Below are 27950 nucleotides of genomic sequence, written 5' to 3'. Positions count from 1 at the left end.
TGTACATGTGGGCAAAACACTCATTGATACAAAATAAAAATGAACACATCTTTAAAAATAAACATTGCAATAACTGTTGTCCCAAGATCCCTCTCTTCCTCTATCCCCCATCTCTTTGGGATCCCATGTAGCCCAAGCTGGCCTTGAACTCACTATGTAAGAGATTCTGACCTTGAATTTTAGATCTTCCTGCCTCTATCTCCCAAGTGCTGAGTTTGCAGGTATCTTCCATCAAGGCCAGGTTTATGTGATGCTAAGCACTCTACCAACTGAGCTGCATCCCACAGAATGACCATTTCTTTGTTAATTTAGCCTTCTCAGAGTCTAAGGAACTCTTCAAGTCTGGGTACCACCCAAAGCCTGGTAAAAAGTTACTGAAACTTTTCTCTCAATGTTTCATGGAGCTACCCTGCAATCTTACATTTGGCCAGCAGGTGTCACTGTTCAATAACATGTGATCCTGACCGAGCACTGGGCACATGCACAGACAAATGTAGGAAGGATGGACATACTAATTCATGAAAGTTACAAGATCAAAATCTGTGAATGAACCAGTCTAGGTTTACTTTGTGAGAGAAATCGTATTCTATGAGTGCCCAACGGCCTACATTTATTAATATGTCCAGTGTTTGTTCTGTTTTGGTGGCTCTTGCCACATTTCTGTGTCATGGATTGCTCTCACAAATCCCGGGGAATCTTTAAACTCTTCAAAACTTTCTGATTCCATCCTAACACAGTGCCTTGCACTCATATTTGTTAAATGAACACCCACCTATTGGAAGGTGCCTCTCTGAACCTGGAAAATGCCTAGAGCAGTTCTGTGGATATCAAAACTGAATCTCTTGGGCTGGGTAAGCACACCCCACAACTGTGAGGATCTGAGTTAGGGTACCCAGCGTCCATGTAAAGTAGGCTGTGGTAGTGATCATCTATAATCTCATTTCGACACTCATACTTCGAGATGTGGGGTGGAGACCGGAGAATCTCCAGAGGCTCTGGCAACGGGCCTGGCAGAAGTGAAGACAGAAATGTGTTCTAAAGAGACACGTGTCTCGCCGGGCGGTGGTGGCGGCGGCGGCGGCGGTGGCACACGCCTTTAATCCCAGCACTCGGGAAGCAGAGCCAGGCTCTGTGAGTTCGAGGCCAACCTGGTCTACAGAGCAAGATCCAGGAAAAGCACAAAGCTACACAGAGAAACCCTGTCTCGGAAAACCAAAACCAAAACCAAAAAAAAAAAAAAAAAAAAAGACACATGTCTCTCAGTCTGACTGTCAGACTATTGAACAACAGTGGACCCCAGAGAAATGGGAATGTCCCCAGGAATCTCTTGATGGCAGAAGGAAAGGACACTAGTCAGAGGGGAACTTGTCTCCCAGAGAGCTTTCACACAGTTCTAAGAACTTATCAGACCTCCCTACAGGATGTGAAGAAGCCCCAACAAGGATGGACCAGTGGTGAATGGAGCCATGTTTTGACGGGACTGCTTAGGTGTGCATATCCTTGGTTTCTACCCCACCTCAGAACCCCAAAAATGAACTGGTGGGATTTATTAGGTCTCTCTGTCCTTCTTCCAGTGCAACCATACGAATATATCTTCTTTTTCTGCTTTCCATTTTTAATTTGGCTCTATTAATTGGCTTATTGAAGAAGGGTAGCCCAGCCTGACTTGAATCACAAGTTGTAATCCCCAAGTTCGATAACATCCAAGACCAGCTAGCCTAGTGTATGCAGTAGCAAGTAAGAGACCCTCGTCTCAAACGAGGTGGAAGGTGAGGACCAACGCCTGAGGTTGTCCTCACCTCTCTATGCATGTTGCAGTACACGCATGCCTACATTTACATACACCAGCATGCACACAAAATTAACCTCAAAACAAACAATCCTTGCAGGTTAAGTATCTTGGTCACAGACACACAGTGGGTGAAACACAGAGTTGGAGTTTACCCTTCTGCTCTTCTTAAAAGGCTACAGGCTCCTGTCTTCTCTGAGATTCTTTGGAATAGGAGCAGCCTCTGAGTCCTCACTGGAATGGATCTCAGCTGAACTGCTTAAAAGCCTCTAGTTCCTGATCCTCACGCCTTAAGAGAGCAAGTTCCTGTTTCCTCACATCTTATATACCTTTCTGTGTCCTGCCATCACTTCCTGGATTAAAGACATGCATCTTTCCCAAACAAAGACATGATATCTCAAGTCCTGGTATTAAAGACATGCATCTTTCCCAAACAAAGACATGATATCTCAAGTCCTGGTATTAAAGGCATGTGCCACCACTGCCTGGCTCTGTTTCCAGCGTGGCCTTGAACTCACAGAGATCTCTGCCTCTGAAATGCTAGGATTAGTGGTGTGTACCACCACTGTCTGGCCTCTATATCTAATCTAGTGGCTGTTCTGTTCTTTGATCCTCAGAAAAGTTTATTAGGGTGCACAATATATTGGGGAACACAATATCACCACACGGGCTTTCCCTAGTGACCCATTCTTATCATTTCCTCAAGATTAGAGAAGTGAGCAAACCGTATCAACAGCATACGTGATACAGAAGATGTGGGAGGGGGCATGGAGGGCTTGGGCAGAGCTGGGAGTCTGGAGCCACCTCTCCCCTGTGGATCATAGGCCTGACTCAGGCTTCAAGCATTTATCAGCTGACCTTCCAATGGTGTTTATCAGCTTGTGTTACACTATTGCAAGACTATGACTTTTCAGCAAACAATATTATTACGCCCCTTTCACTCACAATCTGGCCTTGAGGATTCTTTAGTAGTGCTTGATCTGAATCACAGAGGTCACTGCTATATGACTAACCATCTGACATCTAGCCTACCTTCCCAGTATCCCAGGGGTGGGGAAGAATGTCAGTATCTAGTTACCCAACAGGATCAGAACTCAAGAGTATGAGATAAGTGCTGGCGAATGGAAGTTCACGGCTTTTGAGAACTGCCTTTCTTGGGAGTCACCACAGCTGAGGACCCCAAAGGAACAGCTGCCATTCTAATCATTTGAAATGTGCCCCAGTCTGTCCTGGAAGCTGTCCCCCAGGCAAAAGACAAAGCCCCTGGTGTATGGTGTACCAGCCCCGTGAGAGAACCACACCTGATAAGGGACACACACCTTCTGCACTGCACACCAGCATGGCTGTCCTCCCAAGGTGGAGTCAGTCCGTGGCTGCTGTGATCACTCCAGAATGCTACAAGTTTTCCAACTGCAGAGGCAGTGAACCCACAAGAGGGAGCCATGATGGTCCACCAAGTAGGAGGCACTCGAGTCACCGACAAGGCTGCCTGTCTGGATAGCTGTTCACTTGAACCATAGGGCCCCAGAGAGGCCACATTTCTCACTCAGGCCCACCTTGTTCATAGCAGGTGGAGGCATCTGTGTTTTCAAACAAAACTAAACTTATCTGCAACACAGTGATGTTGTTGGAATCTTCACAGCACCTCTGGCCCTTCAGGTTGCGTCTTTACAGTGAGTGATTAAATGACAGTGGCCACAGTATTTATAGCAGCTTCTCTAGCATTCCCTCCCCACCCATGGTAAAGAGTGGGGAAATCTTAGGGGGATTTCATTAAGAAAGGAATGTGAAATCCCCCCCAGTCACCTGTGACTACTCTCTTGTGCACAGTGAAGGGAAAGGAAAATTCCTTCCAGACTAGAGCTTCTAACAGAGCACTTTTTATGTGAGGTCCTTAAATGTGGGCTGTCTAGATACTGTGGATGCCTATGTAACCAGTCCCTCGGGGGTCTCGAAGCCCTGAGATGCCTGCTTGGCCCCATGGGCGCAGAAACAGTGAGTATAGTCCAGTCGGATTACAAATGGACTCATATACTACTCCTTTGCACGTAGGCATTATAGAACCTTAAAATGCGGAGTTTCAAATGAGTTAAGCAAGGTTTTGCTCCTGTGATTATTGCTATAACCTCACCCTGCCAAACGCCCCCCGCCCCCCCGCATGAATGAACCTCAACTCCCCAACGCAGGGCCTGGCACCACTGCAGCTCTCCGCAGGCTTTCTGTTATTACAATCCCGGCTTCAGGCCCAGCCTTTCCCAAAAACTCCTCCAGAGGGACTGAAGCAGTTGCTGCAGACGCCAGAGCAGAGAGGCCTGGCTGCAGCCTCCGCTGCCCCCAGGGAGCCTCCGCAAGAGGGCGGTGGCGGGGGCTGCAGAGCTCGCACGCCGGCGATCCCGCCCCACCTCTGCACCCTGTGCGCTCTACGCTCTCGGGCGCCCCGTAGCGCTCAGCGCTGGCACACTCAAGACTTGGCCCGGAGAGTAGAGGGGCGTGGCGGGGAAAGGGGCGGGGCACAGGGCGGGGCGCGGTGGAAAAGTGGGGAGGGGAGGGGCTTGGGAGGGGCTGGCAGAAGGGAGGGCGGGGATAAAGGGCGTGACCCGAGGCAGGGCGTGGTGTAAGGAACTCGGCATGGGGCGTGGCAGGGCCGATGAAGGCGGGGTGGGGCGTGCAAGCCCCGCCCACGGCGCGTCCCCCTTTTCCTCCACCCCCCCACTTTAGAGCGGTCGGTTGGTTTTTCTTCTCAGCGCACGAGTCGCGCTCGAGCGGCCCGCGCGCTTGCTGCAGGAACCAGCTCCAGGCGCTGGCGCCGGGGCCGCGGGAAGGAAGCGACTTCGCTGTCTGCAGCGGGCGCGGCCCGGGGCACCGCGAGCCTCCAGAGCTCCAGGGGCTGCGGCCTCTCTGCACCGTAGGCGGCGCGGGACACCGAAGACCCACCCGGTGGGTGGGCGCGCGGTCGGCCTCTGGGACCCGGGGAGGGGGCGACGTGGGGACCGTCGCGCTGTGGGAACTGGGAGGGTGGGCGCGGGGCAGAGCGTGGGCATAGGGTGGGCACCCGGCGTGAAGCGCTGGCCCAGGAGCCCCGCTCGCTGTGGGTCCCTGGAGAGGGGCCGGGCGCCGCCCAGCGCGCTGCCGCCTGTGCTGCGGAGGGCGGCTCCTGGAGGCTCTAGGGTCCCACCTGCGGGGGTGGCACTGGGCGGGGGCCTCAGTGGAGCGGGGACTGTCGCGCCATGGGATGAGCCTCGGCGGCTGCAGAACGGAAAGAAGCCTGGGGCGCGCGGTAGTCTCGGGGCGCCCTAGGGTTCTGTTCTCGAAGCTGACTCCGGTCGCCAAAGTAGAGTGGACCCCTTCTGCACCGAGCATCACGACCCTGCTGAGTTAAGTTAGTTTCGCTTTTCGCGCCAGTCCGGGCTTTTATTTGTAGCGGTCACTACTGTCTCGGTCCCCCTCCCGATCCCGTCCCCCTCCGGTTCCGGCCCCGTAGCGCCTCTCAATGGGAGACCGCCTAGCGACACTGCGCGCGGCGCCAGCCACCCCGGAGCCGCCGCCGATGCTTCTCCCGGCAACCGAGGTTATGTCAGGAAATCGATGGAAACCAGAGAAACAAGAGCAGCCTGAGTGGGCTGGTGGAGCAGCGGGATGGATGGCCCCGCGCCTGCCGAGTGTGTAAAGACACGTTCATTTCCAAGTTTACCGAGAGCAAAGGCTCTGAATATTCGCCAAATGGTGCCTGTAAAGATGCTGGCCGGCCAGGAAGTTGTGTGTCCTTTTGAGTATGGGCGTGTGTCCTCATGTGTTTGTGTCCGTTTATCCCTGTGAATGTGTTTTCCAAGTACTCTTGCGTGTCTGTGAACATATTTCTGTGGCATGAGCATGTGTCTATACATCTGCGTGTGTGTGTGTGTGTGTGTGTGTGTGTGTGTGTGTGTGTGTGTGTGTTTATGCGCGCCATCTGGGGTAACAAGTGGGGCTGGCCATTGGCTCTGGAAGGCTGTGGAGTGTGACTCCCCTTGCTTGTTTGGTTCTGGTAAGCGGGGTACTGCTGGAGCGTTAGCTGGCACCCTTCCAGGGAAGCCCCTGCGAGTGCCAGCTGGGCAGAGCTCAGGCTCCTCTCTCTTCTTCTCTCTTTTTCTCTGAAAGCAAACTGTACAGTGTGGTGGTGAGCTGGCAGAGGCTGCTTCCTGAGTGAGTAATATTTAATTAAATACTCCAGTTAGTGGCATCAGAAACTGCTCATGAGCTGAGTTTTAACAGGTGTTTATGGTAACAGCACTATCCCCCATGACGAAGGCTTGGTGTCCTTGAAGAAGTGTGTGTGTGTGTGTGTGTGTGTGTGTGTGTGTGTGTGGTTGTGTACGCTGAGGTAGGATGACCTGGAGGGAGTTGGCTTTCTTCCTGATTGTTAGATATGAGGAGAGTAAGACTGCCTTCCTTACTTCCATCTCTGGGAGGTAGAAATCACTAGACTAACATTAGTGGTACAGACAAAAGGAATCATGAAGTCAGGAAAGCACTACATCACTTAGAGAATATCTAGCTAGACCAGCCCTTTCCCAGTGGAAGCCCAGAGAGGTTGAGTGACTTACCCAAAGTGCTATGGACCAAGTTCCAAGTCCTGTCCTGGCTGTTGTTGGTTAGTGTCCCCGGCACTGAGGTCATAGGCCAGGCAGCTGCAAAGTGATGAACCGGATTAGATCATTTGAAACATTTCTCCTCCTCCTCTTTCTGCATCCACTTTTGTTCTAGTAGATGGAGTTATCTGGATGGGAGGTGTGGAGCTGCTGAATCCAAAAACGTTACAAGTCTTTCTTACTTAGTCTAGATCCCACTCAAATTAGCCAGATCAAACCCTGGGGAGAAGCCACAGCTGTCAGAGTCTTAGGAAGGAGTGGTCTTGCCTGGGGCCCGGGTGAGGTCACTTAGGGGGTAAATAAGGCTGCCTGAGTGTGAGTGGTGGTAGCAAGGGTGGACACACCCTTCAGTGGGTTCCTCAAGACTGCTGCCTCAGACGGGCCCCTCGGAATCAGCATAGATGTTGAATTCTCCCTGCTCCCGGGGGGCGCTGCTCTGCTCATGGGGAAGTTGGTGCTCCCTTCTCGAACCTGCCGTCTTCTGGGTGGATGAAGCTTCCAGGCAGATGGGTCTTCACTTTAGCAAAGTCTTTGCTTCTCACCATGTTCCGAGTTTCGTCCAGGAATTTCACACCAGCCCCTTTCAGACAGAGGGTGTGGCTGGTATGTGTGAATTGATTCATCTTCTTGTTTGGGGTGCACAGCTCGAGGCAGGTATGCCTCAGGCTGTCTAGGCGTAAGCACACAGGCCCTGCATTCACTGCGATCCAGGTCAGTGAGAGCAGAGCGAAAGGCTGTCTGTCATCTGAGGCGGTCCGTGCTCTGCCCACCTTCCCCCAATGGCATCCTCTCCACAGAAGAGCCAAGTGATGCCCTGCTGCAAGGGCTCAGATCGGAGCCCTCCTCCCACTCCTGGTGGGCAATGGCTTGAGGAATGTGCCAGGGATCTGCTCCAAGCCTTTGACACATTAACTTGTCTGCACTTCCCAGCAGCCCTGGACTGTGGGTTCTCCCTCCTTCCATCCCTCTTTGCCCCAGCTGGCAGGTTACATAGTCGAGGTCTATTTGCCATTGAACGGTGAAGTCGAAACTCCAGTCCAGACTTCGGTCACCCTCAGTGTCTCACTCTGCTGCCTTTCAGGGCCCTTCAACAAGTTTGTGTTAACTTTGAAAATGTTTATTATTGCATGTGTATGTGTGTATGTGTGGAGGGGTGCATAAGGGCCATAGTGTGTGTGTGTGGGGGGGTCAGGGGACAACTCTGTGGAATCCATTCTCTCTCCATTAAGTAGGTACTGGGGGTCAAATTCAGGCTGGCAAGCTTGTGTAGCTAGCATTGTTTGCTGGCACATCTTGACGGCTCCTGTTAATTTTTTAAATGAATTTTTTGTTGTTGCAAACAAAAAATCCAACCATATATCAGTTGAAAGGAGAATATAATGAATAAGTCCCCACATTCCTTCAGCAGTTTCAAGGATCAACACATGCACATACATGAATGCATATGTACATGTTGGAATATTCTAAAGCAGAAATATGTTGTCAGTTTACCCGTAGTTACCTTTTAAGGGTACGTACTTAAGGGGAGAATCGGATTCAGAAGAGACGCTGTGACTCCTTATGAGGGTAAGGTTTGGGTCAGTGTGCTGTTTGCACTTTGAAGGTGAGGTTGACGCTGTATTCTGGCGGAAGAGGATTGCGCAGCAGTCAGGGCCTCCAGCTTGGTGCCACTCTGCAGAGCCCCTGGGCAGCGTCTTCTTATTTAGCCTTGTAAAAGTTCTGTTCATTGCCTAATATTAAAAAGAATGAGTCTGAGGATCATGAGGCAAACCACATTGGCTTATGCTCTCCCGGTCTCCCTGAAGAGTTGGGCAAGAGAAGCCGCCAGGGCACAGCCCCGCTCTGCCTGCTGCGGAGGCCCAGGCCTTGCGCCATGCTGGTGCCTGGGGTCATGGCTGGCCTGGGCGTCAGGAAACAAGAGAATGATTTGTCAACAAATGCTGGACTAGACCTTAACCTAGGCTTCGCCCTTCTGCACGCAGTGCTGGCGCGGATGGACGGGCTCTGGGAGCCTCTGCTTCCCTGGGGAACACCTGGGGAAAGAAGGGGGGCTCTGGGTGACCGAGGCTGAGTGTGGAGGGGATTGGAATGTGACCTCATACAAAAGACCCATACAAAAGGCCCGCTGAGTGGGACTTCAGTGACTCAGGGCTGGAAGGCCCTGCCGGTGACAAGGTCTCCACTCTGCCCCTCATGGTGAACCCTGCTTACCAGGTTAGCTATGTGGGGCTACCTGTAGCTGCTATGTTTTGGGGCCACCTTGATTGTAACTTTAAAAACTACTTTTCTTGTTGCTATGACAACATACCTGACCAAAACAACTTAAAGAACGGGTTATTTCATCATCTTGGGGAAGGCGTGGCTCAGAAGCCTGAGGTGTCTGGTCATATGGTGCCCACTGTCAGAAAACAGGGAGAGATGAGTGTGAGGACTCAGCTTGCTTTATCTTATTTATTCAGCCCAGGACCATCCTGGACCTTGCCACCCACATTCAAGGTGGGTCGGGCCTCCCCCCTCCTCCAGCTACGCTTCTCTTGAAACACCCTCACAGACATATCCAGAGGAGTGTCTTCTAGGTGAGTCTAAATCCTATCAAGTTCACCAGGAAAATTAAATATCATAGCACCCCTGTATTGTGAGCATCTGTGCCTCCTACTTGTCACCCCATCCCAAAGGAGCATAGGCTCTTGCCCTTTGGGTAAGAGCAAAGTGAGCTGCCCCCCAAAACAACTTACATGCCTCCTAACTCACGAGGAAGAACCCTCAAGCCTGTGGGGGTGGACTTGTGGGTATGGGGTCATAGTGGCAAGGGGACGCAAAGTTGGGTCTGCTGAATTTATTGAGGTTGAGGTTCTTCATTTACTATTGCAATTCCAAGAGTTATGAAGGATGCTAACAGGTTGATTGGCTGGCTGAAACCTGAAAAGCTGCCACACTGTGTTGGAACAGGAGATGCCAAATCTCCCTGGGTTTAATGGAGGAAAGAGTTGGCAGCTGGAAAGATTGGAATTCCAGAGGGACAGACCTCCCATTTAAAACCTCACCACCCTACTGTCCAAAAGATGAACTTCCCACCAGTTCTCTGGGAAATAGGTTCGGGATACGAGATCCACCACTCCCAAAGTGCTGAATGCTCTTTTCCGACCTTCCATGGAGCCCTGAGAACTCTGAGATCAGTGGGAGTAATTGGATGGGGGGAAGGAGGCTGAGTGGTGGCTCTCAACCTCCAAAGGCAAGGTGGGTGTAATTAGTAATTACGGTGATGGGAGGCAGCGCATAGTAGCAATCACAGCTGTCTGGCTCGTGCAGACCTATGGGGCTGGGAGTTAATCACCATGTTCCTAGAAGTGAAATAGATGGGAAGCTGCTGCCTTCTTGACCATACAAGCCGAAAGCCTCCAGGATGAGTGAGCTGAAGTCCACTCAGATCATAAAAACAGAAGTGTGGCTCCCCGACCAGTTCCCAACCTGAGCCAGTTTGCAGGCCCAGAACGCAATGACAGGGAGGCCAGGCCTACCTGAGTACGCCTGGTATCACTTACGAAAATTTATATTGTTAATCTTTCAGCCAGGCCTCCCCGAAGGGCCTTGCGGTCTCTGGCCAGGATGACTGTGGCCTGGGGAACAGGAGCTAGTCTGAGTACCCCGGGACTAGTGGATGTTGCCTCTGAGCTGACTTGAGTCCAGGAGACTGGCATTGCCATTGTGGTCCTCCCTTCCCACAGGGACTGATGGAGGTCATGTGATCCGTGGCTTTTCAGTTTAGATCCAACTCAAGAGGGTGCAGTGGATCCCTGAACATATCCTGTAGTGATTTTTTTCCAACCCCAGAATGTAACTGGAACAGAAAGTATGGCAGCTGGCATAATCATCACATTGGTTCTCTAACCTGTGGAGCAAGGCCTGCTATGGTGACCCAAGTCAAACGGAATCTGTTAGAAATGTGTCCACCCAGGGCGATCATAAATCGGAAGCAATGCCATATCCCTTAGGGGGATTTCCCAGATGAGCACCCCTGTCAAGGGTGTGAGAGGTGCCAAGGGTGATGGTCTCCCCACCCAGATCCCCATTCAACCCAACAAAGAACACGTAGCCTTTGCAAAAACACAGATGGGTCTTAGAGAATAATAGTGCCCATCATTAGCTGGACCAAGTGGTGACTCCAGCTGTAGCTGCCGTCCCAGATGTGGCTTTTCTTGTTTAAGGAAATGCACACACCTGGTACGTGGTATATAGCTATCTACCTGGCAAATGCCTTTTTCTTCAGACTTGTCCACAAGCCCTTCCAGAAGTAGTTCACTTTCACCTGGCAAGGGCAGTAATACACATGCGTGGTCCTACCTTCAGGGTAGTCAACTCTCCTGTGCTATGGCACAGTTTCATTCCCAGGGGGGCATCTTGATTATCGTTCCCTTCTTCAATATGTCCCACAGGGCAATGATGTTGACAGTATTATGCTGATTGGATTGAATGAGCCAGAGGCAAAAACCACTCTGGATTACTGGTAAGACATCTTCATGACAGAAGTTGGAAATAAGACCTACTGAAATTTAGGGACCCTTTGCATCAATGAAGTTTGTATGAATCCATGGTGTGAGGCATGCTGGAACACCCCTTCTCAGGCAAAGGATAAGTTGTTGTGCCTGGCCTTGCCTACAGCCAAGAAAAAAAGCATAATGCTAGCAGACCTATTTGGACTTTGAAGATAGTACATTCCTCAGCTGGGTGTGTTACTCCGCCCCATTTATTGAGGGACTTTCAATGTTGCTGGTTTTGAGTGGGAACTGGACCAGGAGAAGGCTCTGCAACAGAACCAGGCTAACAGTCAGACTGCTTTTGTGTTTGGGCTGCATGATCCAGAAGCTCCAGTGATCCTTGAGGTGTTGTGGTAGATAAGGATGCTGTTTGGAGCCCTTGGCAGCTCCGTAAGTGAATCACAGCACAAGTGTTTGGGATTTTGGAGCATGGCCCAGCTGCTCTCCCCAAATAACTACTCTCCTTTTGAGAGACAGCCTTTGGCATGCTGCTGGGCCTTACTGGAAAGCGAACCTTTGACCATAGGCCGACACTTTATCATTTGATCTGAGCCACCCCTATGAACTGGTGTTATTGGACCGCCCTAAGCCATAAAGATGGATATGTACATAGGAGCAATCCATGATCCAACAAAAGATATTTATATGAACCTGAGCAGTGCCTGAAGGCTCAAGTATGTGTCTGAGTAGACAGAGGACATGTAGCTAGATATGTGTGTCCCATAAAGATGACCTCAGAAAAGAGGATGTTAGTAGTCAAGTGGATAGGGATGACTTGTTTTGAAGATAACTGGCCAGCTTCTTTCCTCAGCCATCCTTCCTATTGCCCAATGATGTCCTAAAGTAGCCATGGTACCAGAGAAGGACACTGTGTGTGAGAAGCAGAGAGACTGATGCTTGGAAATTATGGATGTAACATGCATGCATGGTTTGTTTCTGTCTATATGGAAAATAGTCACACTGGCTTAAGAACCTGGCGAAAGGGGCTGACAGCTCCTGAGGAATGACGTGTGAGGTTGACCTCTAGCTCTGTATGCAGAGACATGCATGCATGCACACGTACATGAACGTGTACACACACACACACACACACACACACACACACACACACACACAACAGAAAGAGAGTCTGGTGAGGAGGCTGGAGCTGGAAGGTCAGAGAAGCTAGCTACCCCTGACCTGCAGTTGGGCGGTGAACTGGCAGCACTCTTGGGGTACAGTGGACAGGCTTTGGGAGCTCACTGGACATGGAATGTTAAAGGAGGTGAGTAGCAGAGTGTCTGAGAACCATCGAGAAAGCCTTTTGTGGTTTTAGGCTTCTGCTTCCCTTTTTAAAATTTCAAGAGAAAAATATTAAGTCTACCATCTTAACATTTCTTTTCTTCAGTGCTGGGAATTGAACCTAAAGCCTTGTGTATGCTGGAGAAATGCTCTACCACTGAGCCACACTTTCAGCCCCCTGGATCTTTGAGACAGAGTCTTGTTGTTTTAGTTTAGATTGACTTTGAACTCGTGATCCTCCAGCCTCAGCTTCCTGGGTGCTGGAATTACGGACGGGTATGCACCGCCATGCTCAGTTTGTGTGATAATGGAAATAGAACCCAGGTCGTAGTGCATGCTGGACCCATACTCTACCAGCAGGGCTGCATCTCCAGGCACCCAGGGAGGGTGGTTTCATGGTGTGCTGTCAAGGTAATTGTGGAGACATGAGCTCTGTGGGTAGACACAGGTTTCCACTGATGCCCACCTCAGCTGGACGGCAGGTGGAGTGAGGTTGCTTGTGTAGCTGGAGGGGTAAATGTCTGGGAGCCATGGAGTATGGCTCTGACTTCTTGGCCAGTACGTGCCTCTATTCCTGGTCTCTGGACTGTGGTCAACACTTTGGCCTCTGCCTTCTCATTTCCTTTCCCCTCCCAACCCCCCTAAGCCTGATCCAGCACCCTTGTTACTAGAACTGCTCAGCAGAGGTCACCAATGACCTGTCTCTATTACCCACACACTTAGGGGTGTCCTTGCCCTTCCCCCTGCTTAGGAGCTCCTGGTCCCTCCTTGGGTCTCTCCTGCTGCTACCAGACCCTGTTAGCATCCTTGCTGCCTGCCACCTCTCCCCTGACTCTGAGACCTTCCTGCTCATTAACTGGCTTTTCGTCGCTGCAACAAATTTGTGAGAGAAACAGCCCAGCAGAGGACAGATGGATTCTTGGCTGGAGGGTTCAGGTTTCGTGGTCCATGGCCACTCAGCTCTGCTGCCTCTGGGCCCGTGTGAGGCCGTGCAGATGGGGAATGTGATGGAGCAAAACAGCACACCCTGCCGCAGTTGGGAGGCATGGAGGCTGGGGTGTGGATAGCTAGAACGACCCTCTCCCTCCGTTTCCTCCTGGCAGCTTCTCCCGCTCTGTCCACACTTAGTCCGGCATTTGGTGTTGGGTGTCTCGGACCCCATCTCCTCTAAGGATGGCTCTGCCGGCTGTCGGAATCCTGGTCACTGCCTTTGCCCGCCGGGCTCTGTGCTTGCCACCCTCAAATGGCCCTGGGAGGTGGATGCTGCTGCCCTGTTTATGGGCGAGAAGAATGAACTGCAGAGATGTTTCCTGAGCTGTAGACAGCTTCCAGGTGCCTGGTGGACCCCAGGAACATGTGGATCCCAGACATACGTACCCACGGGGAGGGTTCCTGCAAGGTTGGGGCGTTTTCTTGGTCGGTGCTGGGAAACTGGCCCTCATGGGGAAGCCTGAGAGGTGGCTGCATTACCGTATAGCAGGGGTGGCCTCCTGTCAGGTTTAGGGGTTGTTGTGGGTTCAGTGTGTCCTTGTACCCCTCTTCCATCACCTCACCCCCAGAGTCGTTTCTGAGATGTGTTGATCGATGGACTTCTTTTCTCAACTTGCCTGCATTACCTTGCATATGAAACATAGTAACTGGGGCTCCTGGGTAGTGACTCTCGGAAGGGCCAAATTCAAGTCCTTGGCACCTCCGCCTAGCTGTGTCCCCGAGTCAGGTCGCTGATGCCCCTTGGCAACGCGGCTGTCCACCGACCAAGGCATGGTGTCTGGCTGGGGGCTGGTGCTCTCTTGTCCCATGTCTTCCCTCTTGTGGGGTCTGTGATGACAGGACACTCCTGCACCTGCTGTGGGAGGCCACAGAGGAAGCCAGCTGTCAGCAGGAGCCAGAGGGTAGCAGACTTGGTGAGGAATGAGGCAGACCTGTCGTTTGTTCGGTGAAACCCTTCAGGGGTTCCTGAATGAGACCTGCAGACAGGCAGGAAGCCCACAGAAATGGAGCTTGATTCCTCTGAAAATGAGAGATGAGGGAGACCTTTGCATGCTTTCCGGATCTCAAGCTCTTCTCAGTTTGGTGATTTTAGGGCTCATGAGAAGGCATGGAAGTGGGGGTGGGGGGCTTCCTAAAGACATGTCCTATGTGTACTGTCAGGTTGATTCTGAGTTGACATCTATGATTGCCCCACCCCCACCCCACCCCACCCCTTTGCCCTGTCTGGAAAGCTCAAGATGAAAGGCTTTCGGCCCCCTTCCTTTTAACAATCCCTCCATCATTCTGCTGCGCGCTGTCTCCCTTCGCACTGAATGCCTTGCTGCTCTGTCTAGTGCCATTCCTGGTGCGACCTGCACACTGAGGGAGATGCCCAGACAGGGCTAACCCGGAGGTCGCGTCTGAGCTGGACTCCATGACTAGGTCTCTTTCTTGTCTTCCCTGTGGATGGGGTCTTTTGGCCAGCAGGCGGACGGTTCTGCATTCTGCTGTAGCTGTTCACTGTGGAGACTTGCAGATGCAGATACCTCCAGACATCCCCTGCCCCTGATGAACCCCACTCTGTTCAAGGATTCCCACTGATACAAATAGATTGATACTCTACCGACTAAAAAGCTCAAAATCCACCAGATAGATCTTCCACAGAAAAAAAAAAAAAAAAAAAAAAAAAAAAAAAAAAAAAAAAAAAAAAAAAAAAACAGGATTAACTAAGCAGTGCCTCCCCACCACTACAACCTCCACCCATGGACGCGTCCCCACCCCCCAGCCCACGTCACTGGCCCTCCTCCCTAGGAAGCCCATCAGGCTCAAGAATAGCATCCGTGTTCCAGGAAAGACCAGAAGGGCTCTTGTGCCTGGAGATTTACACTGAGTGTCCCCTGAACCTGGGCTCTGGACACTTTCCTCAATTTCTGCAGTCTCAGGGCCATCTGAACTGAAGGGGGTATGTTTACATTTGGGTTTAGGGAAGGAGCAGGTTAGGGTTCTCTACAACCTGTTCCCTTTTTTTTTTTTTTTTTTTTTTTTTTTTTTTTTGAGTGGTAGTTTGCACTGCTCAGCATAGATTTGGAGACCATTCCCCTGGAAGCTGAGGCTGAGAAGCCTTCTCCCTCCCTTATCTGTCTCTGTCTAAAATGCTTCCAGGAACCTGACGGGAATCAATAGAAGCACACGATACCAGAGCCAGGCAGGCAGTGCCCAGCTGTTTCTGCAAGTTGCTGGTGTCAGGTGTGACATATGGCCTCACCCGGCATGTGTGAGGGGGTGTGGGGTGATATGCCTGTTTCTTCCTGAGAAGGTGGGTTTAGAGCAACCCGAGGGAAGTGAACTTCCTCTGAGCTGTCTGTCCTTCCACTCCAGGCAGGTGAAGCAGCTGTGCCTAGAGCTGGTAGACACCAGGCCCGGACTTCCCTCTTTCCTAAGCCCGGCACTCACGACCCTTCAGGAGGACCAGGCTTCCTGTTGGTGTAGCTGGCTCCCTGCTTCTCTCTCTCTGACTATTTTATAAGGCAAGGCAGGGTATCCCTGGCGTACGCACATATTGTCAGCATGTGCCACTATCTCTTAGGGCCCAAATTATGTACAGTAGGAACGAGTGCAAGGCTTGATTTTCTTGGTATAATTAACTGTGGTATAATTTACATGGCACGCTGTTTGCCTGCTGTAAGTGTCCACGTTGATTTTTAAGGCACAGTACACAGATGGACAGCCCTTTTGATGCTCTGTGTGTGTGTGTCTGTCTGTGTGCATGTGTGTGAGACAGGGTCTCTATGTGGCCATGACTGTCCTGGATCTCGCTCTGTAGACCAGGCTGACCTTGAACTCACAGAGATCCACCTGCCTCTGCCTCCCAGTGCTGGGATTAAAGGCATGCGCCACCACACCTGGCTTCCTTGTTGTTCATGAATTAAATTTCCCCTTACAACGGCAGAATCCTTGCAAGTGAGCAGAGTTGGGAGGGAGACAGTTCGGTTAGGTTCCTTGGTTCCTGGTTACAATCCAGGTGGGTACCATCATGATTTCTTGGACTAAATTTCACGTCACTTGAACAATTTCACTTTGACTCATTCTGTAAAAGTGGCGCAGCTTTGGAAAGCACCCAGGGAAAGCTGTTCCCAGGATGTGACCAAGGGTGGCATAAGAAGATTGTCCAAAGCTAGGCCCACTGTGTGTTCGGGGTGGTCCTGCATGTGAACCACTTATTTCCAGTTCTTCAGTGTAGATCAAGTACCTGTATCAGGTTTCCTCTGAATGCTTTCTAATAAACACGAGATGCAGACTCTTAAGCCTATTCACAGATAGCTGAAACCAAGCCAAATGCTGCACACAGAGGTGCACTGCATGCCTATAATCCCAGTTCTTGAGAATTTGAGGCAGGAGAATTGTAAGTTCCAGGCCAGCCTGGACTACATAGTGACTCTGTTGCAAAAATAAAAGAAAAAAAAATAAATCAAACAGAAAGCTTAATGGCGTCAAGTAAGAATTCATGCTGATAGTGATGTAGATGCAAGCAAGCTGTGTTTTGTTTTGTTTTTTCCATTTTTCTTGTGTATGTGGTGTGTATGTAGTGTGTGTGTGTGTGTGTGTGTGTGTGTGTGTGTGTGTGTGTGCCTGTGTGCACTCACAAGCATGTATACATACATGTAGAGGCCTGACGCTGATGTTGGGAGCCACCCTTCCTTACTCTTTCACATTATTCCTAAGTCAGTTTCCTGGTAAAGCCCAGACTGCACCAGTCTGGTTAGACTTGTTAGCCAGTTTGTTCCAGGGATCCCCTGGCATCCCCTTCTGAGGCCACCATTACAGGGTGGCACCGTACCTATCTGGCATGTATGTGGTTTCTGAGGACCCAGGCTCTGGTCCTCAGGCTTTCACCGCCAAGCCATCTTCCCCAGCCCCCCAGTGTGTCCTGACCGTCTGCCTACCACTGAGCTGGAAGCCAGCCAGGACAGGGTGGTGTGAAGCAGTCACTACAGAACCACAGTGTGAGCCCTGGGCTGGGCTGGGCTGGGCTGTGTAGGGAGTGTTTCTGGTGGAGAGAGGCAAAGGAATGGCATATGGCTGGGCCAGGAGGAGGAGATAGGAGAGTGAGTAGCAGCGTGTCCAGCTCACCCACTCCAGTCCCCAGTGTCTGGCCCTCAGCAGATGTTGGTGACGACCATATGACCAGCACCAGCATCTTCAGAGAGGTAAGAAAAAGATCCCAAGTCTTGCACTTTCCCCAGACAATCCTAGACATGTTTAGTGGTTCTGCCGGGCTGTCAGCAGATCCAGCCACGTCCAGCGAATCTTCCACGTTCTCACAAATACCTAGAACAGCTGCCGGCTGGGAAAGCTGGAGGCCTTCCCACAGCTACCCCAGGTCTTTCTTTCCTGGTGGGAAGATGAGCCTGGAGCTGGGAGCTGACACCAGTGTTCTGACTCTGCTGGCTGTCTTCTACATGTCTAGAAGGACATCAGCCAGAGGTGATGCACGCTTGGGTTCGTGCCAGGAGGTGAGGGAGGTGGGGGGAGGGAACGGGACTCTCACACTTCCTCTGCTCTGTGTCTAAGAACTCACACTGAAACAAAACTGCGAAAATGGAGGCCTCGCTGCTGGGCTACCCTTGTAGTGCCATGTTTTTCTCTGAGAAAAGCCAGCCTTGGGCGTCGTGCTTTAATTACCTTCCCGAGGGGCACTTCCTGTGGATATTTCTAGTGACGAGTGGCTGAGGCTGAGCTCCTAAATAAAATTAGGGTTTTAACTGGGTCATAAGCTCCCATGCTCCCAGAGGCGGGGAAGGGAGGCAGTAGGGCATCGGGAAGACTGTGGCAAAGAAGTCCATGTCCTGGCTAAGGGGTGGCTCCCGGGACGTGGAGCCCAGTGGTGTGGCAGCGTTGCCAAGAGTCTAGGTAATTCAGAGAGCTTTGTTTGAGAAGTCCCCAAAGAGGAGGGGACAAGGCCGGGGAACCGTCAGGGTCACCCAGCGAGGGCCCAGGGCAGCGGGATGGGAACTGCTTCTGCACCTGGTCCAGCCCCCGCCCTCTTGGCCAGGTTGCATTGTGGGTGACACCGAGAACTGACTCAGCAGATTCTTCTGCAACAGGAGACACATGCTGCCCCTGCGGGAGAAGGGGACAGCCGCGTCCAGAGACGGCAGCGTTTGTAGGATTTTCTTTTGGTACCCTGCACAGAGCATCTCAGCTAGGTTTTCATTTCTCAGTTTTGGAGATCTAATACCTACCCCTGGTAAATATCCTCTGTCCTTACGTTGCAGATAAGCAAACTGTGACCTGCCGAGGCCCCACCTACTTTGATGGGTGGGATTTGAAAACAAGCCTGATTCCTGTACTTATTCCTGTTAAATAAGTACACTGTACTCTGTCTGGTGCCAATGACCTTGCCCTGGGGGCATGGCTGCATTCTAATTATATCCACTGCCAGGCCATTATCACTTACCATTTGAAGAACACTGGGTGTGGAGGTCAAGGCGCCCCCCTAACTCCTCTCCTGTTGGGAACCTGGGCTACACAGGCTGTCCCACCTCTGAGGGCCCGTACCTCTCACAAGGCTGCTGACTAATTCTCTTTGCAAAGGGCTGTTTCACATGCTTGAGCTTCCAGTAACCACGTGGGTGGATTTGTTTCACTAAAGGGGAAAATGAAACAAAACAAAACATGGAGGGGTTTTCTTTCCCAAGAAGAGGACTCGCTAATTAAGGGTTCAGCGTGCGTGGCTCAGGGCATCCTGGTGCATTTCTGCAGCCAGCAGGGCCTCTTGGCAGCCGGCTTGGGGAGAAATCGCTTAGTCATTTACAAGCGGATCCAGGTGCGGGAGGTCAGGGAGGTGGAGGGGCAGCCGGGGCACAAGAGGCCCTGCCCTGCTCAGGGAACAGCTGGGTGCTCCCTCCAGCTCAGCCCTGCCCCAGACTACAGGAGGAGAGCTGGGTGAAGAGGAAGGTGGCAGGTGAGACAGCGGACCAAACCCTTGGGGCTCATGGCACTCCCAAGGGACGTGGCCTGGCAAGAAGATGCTCGCAGCTGGTGCAGGCTGGCTGCCCACTGCTGTTGGGTTGGAGACGGGGGAGTGCCCAGCCTGCTTAGACGCTCCTGGAGAATGGACAAAGCAGTTCCAGGAGACCAGGGTGTGTGTGTGTGTGTGTGTGTGTGTGTGTGTGTGTGTGTGTGTGTGTGTGTCCACCTGGATATTCCACATAGCCTCATCCATCCAGGGCATCACTACACCTGGTTGGGTCCAGGCACTATCAAAACAGAGTCTACTTTGGTGCTGGTAGAGGCAGGACCCCAGGAGGCTCTGCTATGTCTAAGCTAAAGGCAGAGCCCTTTTAGTCCCTCTATGGTAAGGGAACACAGATCATGGCAGAGACTGATTGCTTGGGCAGCAAGCATGGAAGTTTTGGTACCCTGCAGCCCGTGTGTCCCCTGCCTTAGAACATGGACATAAGCAGGCTGTGCGGTGACTGCTGAGTGCAGTGGGCAGTTAGACTCTTCTTCAGGGTGGCACCTCCTGTCTGGATGAGGCCGCAGGGGAAGCCGGGTTTAGTCTGCGTGTGGAGGAGGTTGATGCTGTTTTGAGCTTGGCCGGGAGTCAGGGAGATGACTGCAGTCTAGCGTTGGTACTTTCTGCTTCTGTGACCTGAGTGTGCTGGTCACTTCTCTGAGCTCCAGTTTCCCTCTGCAAAGTGGGAATGTCAGAATGCCCCACAAATGGGATGATGCATGCAGGTGAGTTGCCTGGGGGTGCCCTTCCAATAGCCAGGGTACCCTGCCTATTGGAAATGAGGCATTTTATCATAAAGAGAGCAGGTAACCAGATAACTCTCCCCAAATATAATACCAGCGGAGGTGGTAACGGCAAAGGATCAGCAGGGATCGGATTGAATTTTAATGGCAGTCAGGATTTAATCAGGGGAAATAAGGGAAAGCTATGTTGGGGGTGGTGTTTCTGACACTAGGTCTTCGGGCTGTGAGGGCTGAGAGAGGAAAGGAAGACGAGATGCTTTCACTGGGTGAGGGCAGTGTGTGTACAAAGTCTTCAGGAACGTACCTGGGGCTTGGAGTCATAATAGGTGCCTGAGAAATGTCATCCGCAAAGGCAATATGATGCCTGGATTTTCAGTTTCGATATTTGGGAGAGGTCTATGTGTCTGTGTGTGTCTTGTCTGTCGATCTGTCTATATCTTTCCCTTCCCCCTACAGGTCAGTTGGTTTCTCAGGTCTGGGCTTTTTATTCCTCTCCGACCTTCCATGTCCCACACATGCATATTAAGGATGTCTGTGTGCCAGGCTTGGCCATGTTCCAGTCCCTCCCCAGCCATAGGAAGCAGAGTGGACAGTTGTGGGCTGTGGCAAGCCAGCTGGAGACGGGAAGCAGCTGTGCTCTTTCCCCCTTTCCGGGCAGGTTGGGGAAGCATGGCGATTGTTCTGGGAAGCTCAGCTTGGACAGCGCCTGTGTTTCCGGTGGCCAGTGAGGGTGGAGCCTTAGGGTCTGGGCTGAGGCAAGGGCTGGAGGTGGGCGTGGGCACCAGAGGCGGACAGTGCCATGGCAGATCCTCAGCTAAGGAGGTGGCTGGCAGTGATGGACTCATAGCAGGCACACCCATGCCTGTTACCCACGCTCACTCTGGCTATGACCTCTTTGCTTTCTCCCTTGGCAGCGGGAGTGCTGCCCGAGAGGCAGCTTTTGCAGTCTCTCTAGGTAGCAGGCAGGTGAGGATGAGAAGGGCCCCTGCAGGGCGCTTCTCTGCCATACTCTTCTTTGCTCCAGGGCCATCCCCATCCCCAGCCTTCCTGTGTCCCGAGAACACCACGAGCTTTGGTTCTGGCTTCCCACCTGGATCCTGGACAAGTTCCTGTGCTTCTCAGAGCCTTGGCTTCCACAGCTGTAGATAGGGGTGTGAGGTCCTTGTGCAGAACCACAGCTGGACTGAGCACAGACACCGACAGATGTGTGGCTGGCGCCTGTCGGCCACTGGTGCCATCATTTAGACAATTGTACCTTTGTGAGCGCAGCAGCTCTCTGGCAGACTCTGGATGCAGAGCTGGACAAGGCAGGGTTCTTGGCCCTAAGGACTGGCCTTCCTTGGTGGGCACAGTCATCTGAGCTGGTGATTAGGACACAGTGTAGCTGTGCAGAAGCCACCCTGGCTGGAGCCAGCCTGTGATTGTGCCCTAGAACGGGTCCTAATGAGGGGTCAGGAGTTGCCGAGGCGGAAGTCTGAAGGGCAGCAGTGTGGGGGCCTGTGTAAGTCTCCCAGGCCACTGTTCGCCAGACTTCAGAGTCCTGCAGCACCCAGCTCCCTTCAAGCTGGCCCCTCCATTCTGGGATCCTGAAGTGTAGGCCTCTGTTACCTTCTGAAGTTGAGTTGGTATGAGGAGGTAGGGTCCCTCTTAGCTACATACCTGTCTGTACTAAACACTGGGGAGGCCAAGGCAAGAGGATTGCTGCATATTTGTGGCCAGCCTAGGCTACATAGCAAGACCTAGTGTCCAAAGCATAAAAAGCTGGCAGGGAGCTCTGCTTTCGAGCCTGCTGCATCTTGTAGCTCTGGCTTTCCTGGAACAAGGCATAGAGACGAGATGTCCAGTTTCTTTGCCTCCTTCCTGACTTTTCATGGCAAGAACTTCCTCCTACAAGTAGGAGATGCACCAGTGCTGTGTGGTGTTCTTGGCAGCCCTTGGGGGTGCTTAGTGGGAGAAGGCTCGAGGACCGTAATTTATCATCGTCTCTTGGGGCAGGACTGCCCCCCTGTACGGTAGACACATCAGCTGGTTCGGCTGGCCAAGCCAGAGGCTTAATCCTGCAGAAGACTTTGCCTCCTCTCAGTTACCTTTCACCCCTGCCTCGCCCCAGGTGTGTACAGATGTGGAGTGGCCACAAGAGCCCCTTTGTCCTCAGGCACGATCAGTTTGTCGGGCCTACCTCGTTTAGTCCTCCTTCCATCTTGGGAGTGTTTTAGGTAGTGGCACAGTAGAACCCTGGGGAGCTGTCGAGACCCGGCTTGGACTGGTCCCTTCCCTCAGCATCTGGCCCGAGGTGCTGGAGTACACTCCAGGCGCCGATGTGGCTTGGACACTGTCAGGGTTGCAGGTGCCCGTTTACGCAGTAGCTGGGACATGGTGGCTGCACATGGTAGGTGTGTGGTAGAAACTGACATGAACGGATGATAATGAATGACTTGTCCGTCCCTTCACTGATGATGGAGGAGCTAGCATGTTTGATCTAGCCAGGTCATGCTTTATGGATGTCCATAGACTGATTCTTAGGGGCTCCATCCATCTAGCTCTAAAGCTGCTGTGTCCAGAACAGTGCCTGGCTTACAATGGGATTGAGTCCCTCAGCCTAGTAAGATGGACACAGATGCTTTGGCTCTCCAGCCTGTGTGTGCTCCTGAAGGACCGGGTCTGTGTCCTTCCTCCCCAAAGCTGGCCTCTCCCCACAGACCCCCACCTTCCTTCTAAAGGTGGACTGAGGGCGGATCCCTGCTTGGCTCTCCCCACACAGGCTGACCGTCTTCCTCCTACAGATGGCTGAAGGCGAGCTCTGTATTTCTTACTTCTTCATGCCGGGCTTTTTGTTTATGTCACGGCTGGTTTTGAGACCACACATCCTGAGGTGAAGTGACTGGAATGGAGTCACAGTGGAGTCTCACAGTAGGTTCAGTGTGGCGGTGGGAGGGACCAAGCTTTACCAGGCTCCGGGGAAGGACCCCCTCTCCTCTACCCCCCCCCCCATTCCTATGAACTGTTCAAATGTCTGAATTCCTGAGATCCCCTCTCCCACTCTACGGCAGGGGAGTGACTTTGGCCATGATTCTAGAGAAGGAGGCAGCAGAGTAGTTAGTTACTGGAAGTAATCGTATTTCCTTTCAGCCCTCTCCATCCCACTAGAAGAACATTTAAAAAATAAAGACAGAAATCAAAACAAAACAAAAACTTCCCCAAAACACCAGGCCGAAAAAAAAAAATTCTTGAACCTTCCTAGTTTAGTCTGCGTGGTTGGTCGGGAGGGGGTGGAAGTGGGGGGCGGCTTAGACATCTGCATTTCCTGGGGCTTAGCTGGCTCTTCGGATGTGGAGTTTCTGGGTTAGTGGTCCACCAAGATGGAGTCAGAGCTCCTTACAGAGAAAGCATGTGTGTGCGCTGGAATTTCAAATATCCTGCAAAGCATGGGTGGCCTCTGTGAGCACCAGGAGCAGGGGAAGGGCTCTTGTCTCAGGGAGAGACATGTCCCCTAGCTGGGTCTTCAGACTTTATAGCATGTTCACCGTGTGTTGGGGACACAGCCGAGATCGCCTGAGGAGCTCCGGAACAGTGACGAGCAGCCGGAGACGGACATAGGGTTGTTCCTTTTATCACATCAAAGACCATTAGAGTTGAAGTCATCTGATTGTCACTGTCTCCACTGATTGTCACCACTCACTGTCTTCAGGACCAGTCTGATGGCAGAGATAGTAAGATGCAAGTCCCACAACTGAGTGAGTGTTGGGGGAGAAAATGAGTACATTAGACAGGTCTGTGATGGGCGAGCCAAGGTCATGGGAAAAGATTTTTATGGACGGGCAAACTGGAGGGCACAGACCCAATCCTTCAGGCAGGAAGGACACAGGGCTGGAAGACTATCACCCATCTCTACTCTGGAGGCAAGAAACTGCCCTAGGCATGGGGCTGCAGAGCTGGGTGTCTCCAGTGGCAGTTCAGAGGCACAGCAGGGCTGGGGAGGATGACAGCCACAGAAACAATCCAGTAAGTGATCCCCCGCCCCCCTGGCCTCTTATCCTATGAAGGAGCAGCTCTGGTATCTGTTTTATACATGGCAAAGCTGTCTGTCCGTCCGTCCGTCCTCAGGAAACACGCAGCTGGGTCATGCTGGACAGGCAGTTGAAGTGCCTGCCCCTTCTGAACTCCCATCCTGTAAGAGCCTCAAGGGCCATATCACTAACCCCCTGAGCCGCTGGATTTAGCCCCGGGAATGGAGTCCTACCTCGGTCCTGTCCCTGTGCTGGCTTAGGACTCAGTGGGTGCCGCATCGTCTCATCAAATATTCAAGTTATTCCTATAAGACAGGGCTGCTCTCCAGTTTGCAGAAAGGGGAAACTGAGGCCCACAATTTCACAGGTCATAACGGAGTCAGGGTCACGGGGCACACTGAAAATTTCAGAGCTCATGACTTTCTGATTTGGGCACATTTTCCACAGACTCTTATCTGTTCCTGTTTGGAGAACTATCCATTAGCTTGCCCCTGTCTGTGTGGTATGTCCATCAGCTATGAACAAGTGTGATCAGAAACCCCCACTGCTAAGTGACCAAGAGGAGACATCTATGAACAGGACCCGAGAGCCTCAGCCAGTGTTTTCTGTTGGATGAGAAAAAGCTTCATCTCTGGACAGAGTGTACGGGGAACCGGGGAGCACTGTGCTAGGGGCTCTGAGGCAAAAGGCCATCTGCTGGTTCCACTGTGGTGGAAATTAGTGAACTGTTTGGAGGGCCAAGAGGAGCCACATCCAGGTGCAGCTGTCAGAGAGGAACGGTGGTTCAAACGCCGGGCCTGACCTTGGCTACTCGGATGGCCTGCAGGAAGCAGGGCCCTTGGCCTGGAGGGGAGCTCGGGGTTAAGTCACCAGACACATCAGCCTCTCACCCTCACCACGCCCTTCCTAAGGCTCTTCCCAGACACCTTTTGTTGTCTGGCTATGACAGACGCCTGGGCTCCCAGGGAGGTTCCTGATGGCGGACCTTAGAAATAGGTCACTCCCTTCCCCTGTAGCCCGCACTGACCCAGATGTGACCTGCCCCATGTGACAGTGTCTGTCTGAGTGTCACTCTTTGATGCTGGCAGTGGAGGGGCCAGGTGGCCATCTCTTCCCAGCTTTGGCCTTTGAAGACTTTGTCAGCCACAGTGCTCTGCAGGCCGCTGCAGTCAGCCCCTCCTCCCCTCCGCCATATTGGAAAGGGGAAATCCAGCCTTGACCTCTTCCGCTCTCATGAGCGCCCTGGCTGGGCTGGCGGCTCCCAGCCTCTGGATGGAACAGGCAAGTTCCTGCTGAACTGAAGCCAAGGGCTGCTAGGGCTTGATACGCCCCTCTCTGGCCCCCTACCCCTTTGCCTCCCAGAGAACCCTGGGGTTTTCCATTTCTTCCTGGCTTGCTTTCTCAGTCCTCCTGCCCCCAGGCCTTTTGGCTGGGACTTTAGGAGAACTGTCCATGGATGGCAGACGCCATTCTTGGAACCACAGACCTTCCTCTCCTCCCTCTCAGGTCCTGATTCCTGAGGGCCAGAGAGAAATTCCAGGGGGCATTCTTCTAGTGAGAAAAGCTGAGATATGAATCCCAAGGAGGGAATTAACTTTATCTGAGCCACGGAATTCCTCCCCAGGGTATCTGGTGGCTCCATCTTGGTCACAATTCCTGGGTTTTCTAGGCTACTTCTTTTCCCTTCTCCTAGTTCCTACCTTTTTTTGTGTAGCTATATTAGAACCTTTATTATCCCTCCCCAGACAGTTTCAACTTGTGGAGTGTGGTGCTGTGTGTGCGTGCGTGTGTGCGTGCGTGCGTGCGTGCGTGCGTGCATGTGTGCGTTAGCTTGAATGTGGAGGTAAGAGGACAGCTTGTGGAAGCTGGTTCTCACCTTTTATGGCGTGAATCCCAGGGCGTCATTCATGCTGGTTAAGCCCTCTACCAGCCCAGTTCCATCCCCAGCCCAAGGGACACTAATTTCTGATAATCTCATGCCTGTGTTTTTCTCATTTAGCAAGTCCAGCACCTGTGATGCAGCTGGATCAGACCCCAAGTGAGGCAGGTCTGTCCCCATCACTGTGTGGACCTACTGTGAGGCAGGCCAACACACAGGAGACTACACAGCCATCATGGCAACAGAGACTGTGGTTCCAGCTGGACTCTGCTGCGTGCAGCCTCTGCTGTGTGCAGCCTCTGCTGCGTGCAGCCTCTGCTGTGTGCAGCCTCTGCTGCAGTTCCACGGCCAGCACATAGTAGGTCCTCAATAAGCTTCTCATAGGGAGTGTGGAGATGTCCACTGCTGGCTGCGTGCGCCTTTCTGTCCCCAGTGTCTTTATGGTCAGGTTCAGAGAGTTTGGTGTGGCAGCCTGGGGGTCCCGGACTGTACCTCCTGAGGAGGCTGGATGGGTGGGCATAGGGCAGGAGTCAAGACAAAAACCTATTGTGTCCTTAGAGAAAATCTAAACCTGGCTTTCCCCGATGCTGGGGCTACCAGTAGCCAGCCTGTCTTCCCATAAAGAGAACTTTGTATGTGGCTCCTGGTGGGAGGCAGCTGCTTGTCAGTGTCTCTTAGTGCCCAGAGACTCTGGAATGGGTGTGACAGCCTTGAAGCCATGGCACATGGGAATAACTCTATGACGCCAGGATAGGTAGTCATGTTCAAGACAAGAAGTTTGTTTCCTGTGCCGGCCGGGTGGGGGTAGGGGGCTGTGGGGCCGGGACCCACTGCAGATGCATGCTTTATTAGAAGACTGTGCTTTCGTAGAAAGCAGGGACACTGTCCTCTCAGGCTGCTGGATGGAGGGTGGTCAGATGCAGGGTGTACCAGCTGCTTATCCTGTCTGGAAGGACAGTGCTCACTGGCTGTTGCTCCTGAAGGTGTGTGTGGATGGACGGAATTATTGAGCCTCTTCTGTGCTCAGTGTAGATGTGATTCCCCAAGCTGGGGCTGGGTGCCCAGAAGGACCAATGCTCTGTTGTCCAGCCCCGAGCTGATTCTCTTGGCTCTGGGCCAGGGAGGAAGGAGGGAGGGACCGGAGCTGCTGCCTGCTTCCTGGGCGCAGCCAGCCCTACCCACTGGAGACAGTTTGGGCTGCAGAGTGTTGAGTCCGAGTCTCTAGAAATGAGGGGCCCGGAGACAAGCTGGGGGATGGAGCGGGGTTTATAACCAGTCAACTGGGACAGATAGAGGGGTGCCTAGGCACCCCTTCAGGGTGGTGGTATATCTGGGGGAGGTGCAAGGCCCTGCTTCTCCGGGAGTAGTGTGCAGTATTTCTGGGGAGACAGTGGTAGAAGACAAGAGCCTCTCACTCAGTCCACAAGCATTTATTTATTACCATGCCAGGCACTGTTCCAGATCCTGAGATGTGGTGGGCAGGATGGACTTCCTGCCCTCATGGAGTGCCTCTTCTGAAGACAGGTCTCTAACTGGTGTCTCCGGGAGCATAATGTTTCTGGAGAAGCATGGAATGGGTTTCTGTGGTAGGAGGGCGAGGGCAGACATATCTGCTATCATAGATGATGGCTGGCAGGCCTCAGTGGTGTAGTGACTTCAGAGCGAGGCTTGAGGAGAGAGCGGCTAGCCCTCTGAATGAAGGAGAACCCTTGGATGGTACAGAGGTTCTGAGTTTCAGACTGCCAGAAGCCTGGAGAGGCTGGACAGAGCATGGCAGGTGAGGAAAGGCAGGTAACATGGTCCAAATGGCAGGCCTACAGGCTCTGTGAGAAGCTGGCTCGTGCCTGAAGGCAGCCATAGGAGAGTGTGGGCAATGGAGGGCCACGAGCTGGCTTGGGAGCCACACAGGGAAAGGCTGTGACGTGAGTGACTCATGCTGGCCCCTGAAGGGAGGAAACGGGTAACAACCTGGTTCTGCCTAGCGGACTGGATTTCTGCCCTCAACTTTACACATGATGGGACATCATCAAATAAGGTCACCAGGAGGCAGGTGCTCCATACAGATGTTTGTCTGACATCTGCCATGTGCCCCTGGGAGGG

At 52.5% G+C, this 27950-nt stretch overlaps 1 protein-coding gene across 1 annotated transcript in view; it reads left to right on the top strand.

Annotated features, from left to right (window-relative positions):
• The first annotated feature begins 4521 nt into the window (after nucleotides 1-4521).
• Nucleotides 4522-27950, top strand: part of Spsb1 (splA/ryanodine receptor domain and SOCS box containing 1) — a 63176-nt gene continuing 39747 nt past the window's right edge. The window contains 1 exon segment of the mRNA XM_037203194.1: nucleotides 4522-4726. The gene's annotated coding sequence lies outside the window, so the exon portion shown is untranslated.

This window comes from Peromyscus leucopus, chromosome 2, assembly GCF_004664715.2.
Source record: "Peromyscus leucopus breed LL Stock chromosome 2, UCI_PerLeu_2.1, whole genome shotgun sequence".
Classification (NCBI taxonomy): domain Eukaryota; kingdom Metazoa; phylum Chordata; class Mammalia; order Rodentia; family Cricetidae; genus Peromyscus; species Peromyscus leucopus.
Note: the sequence above shows the minus strand (reverse complement) of the source record. Positions and strands in the feature narration are given on the sequence as shown.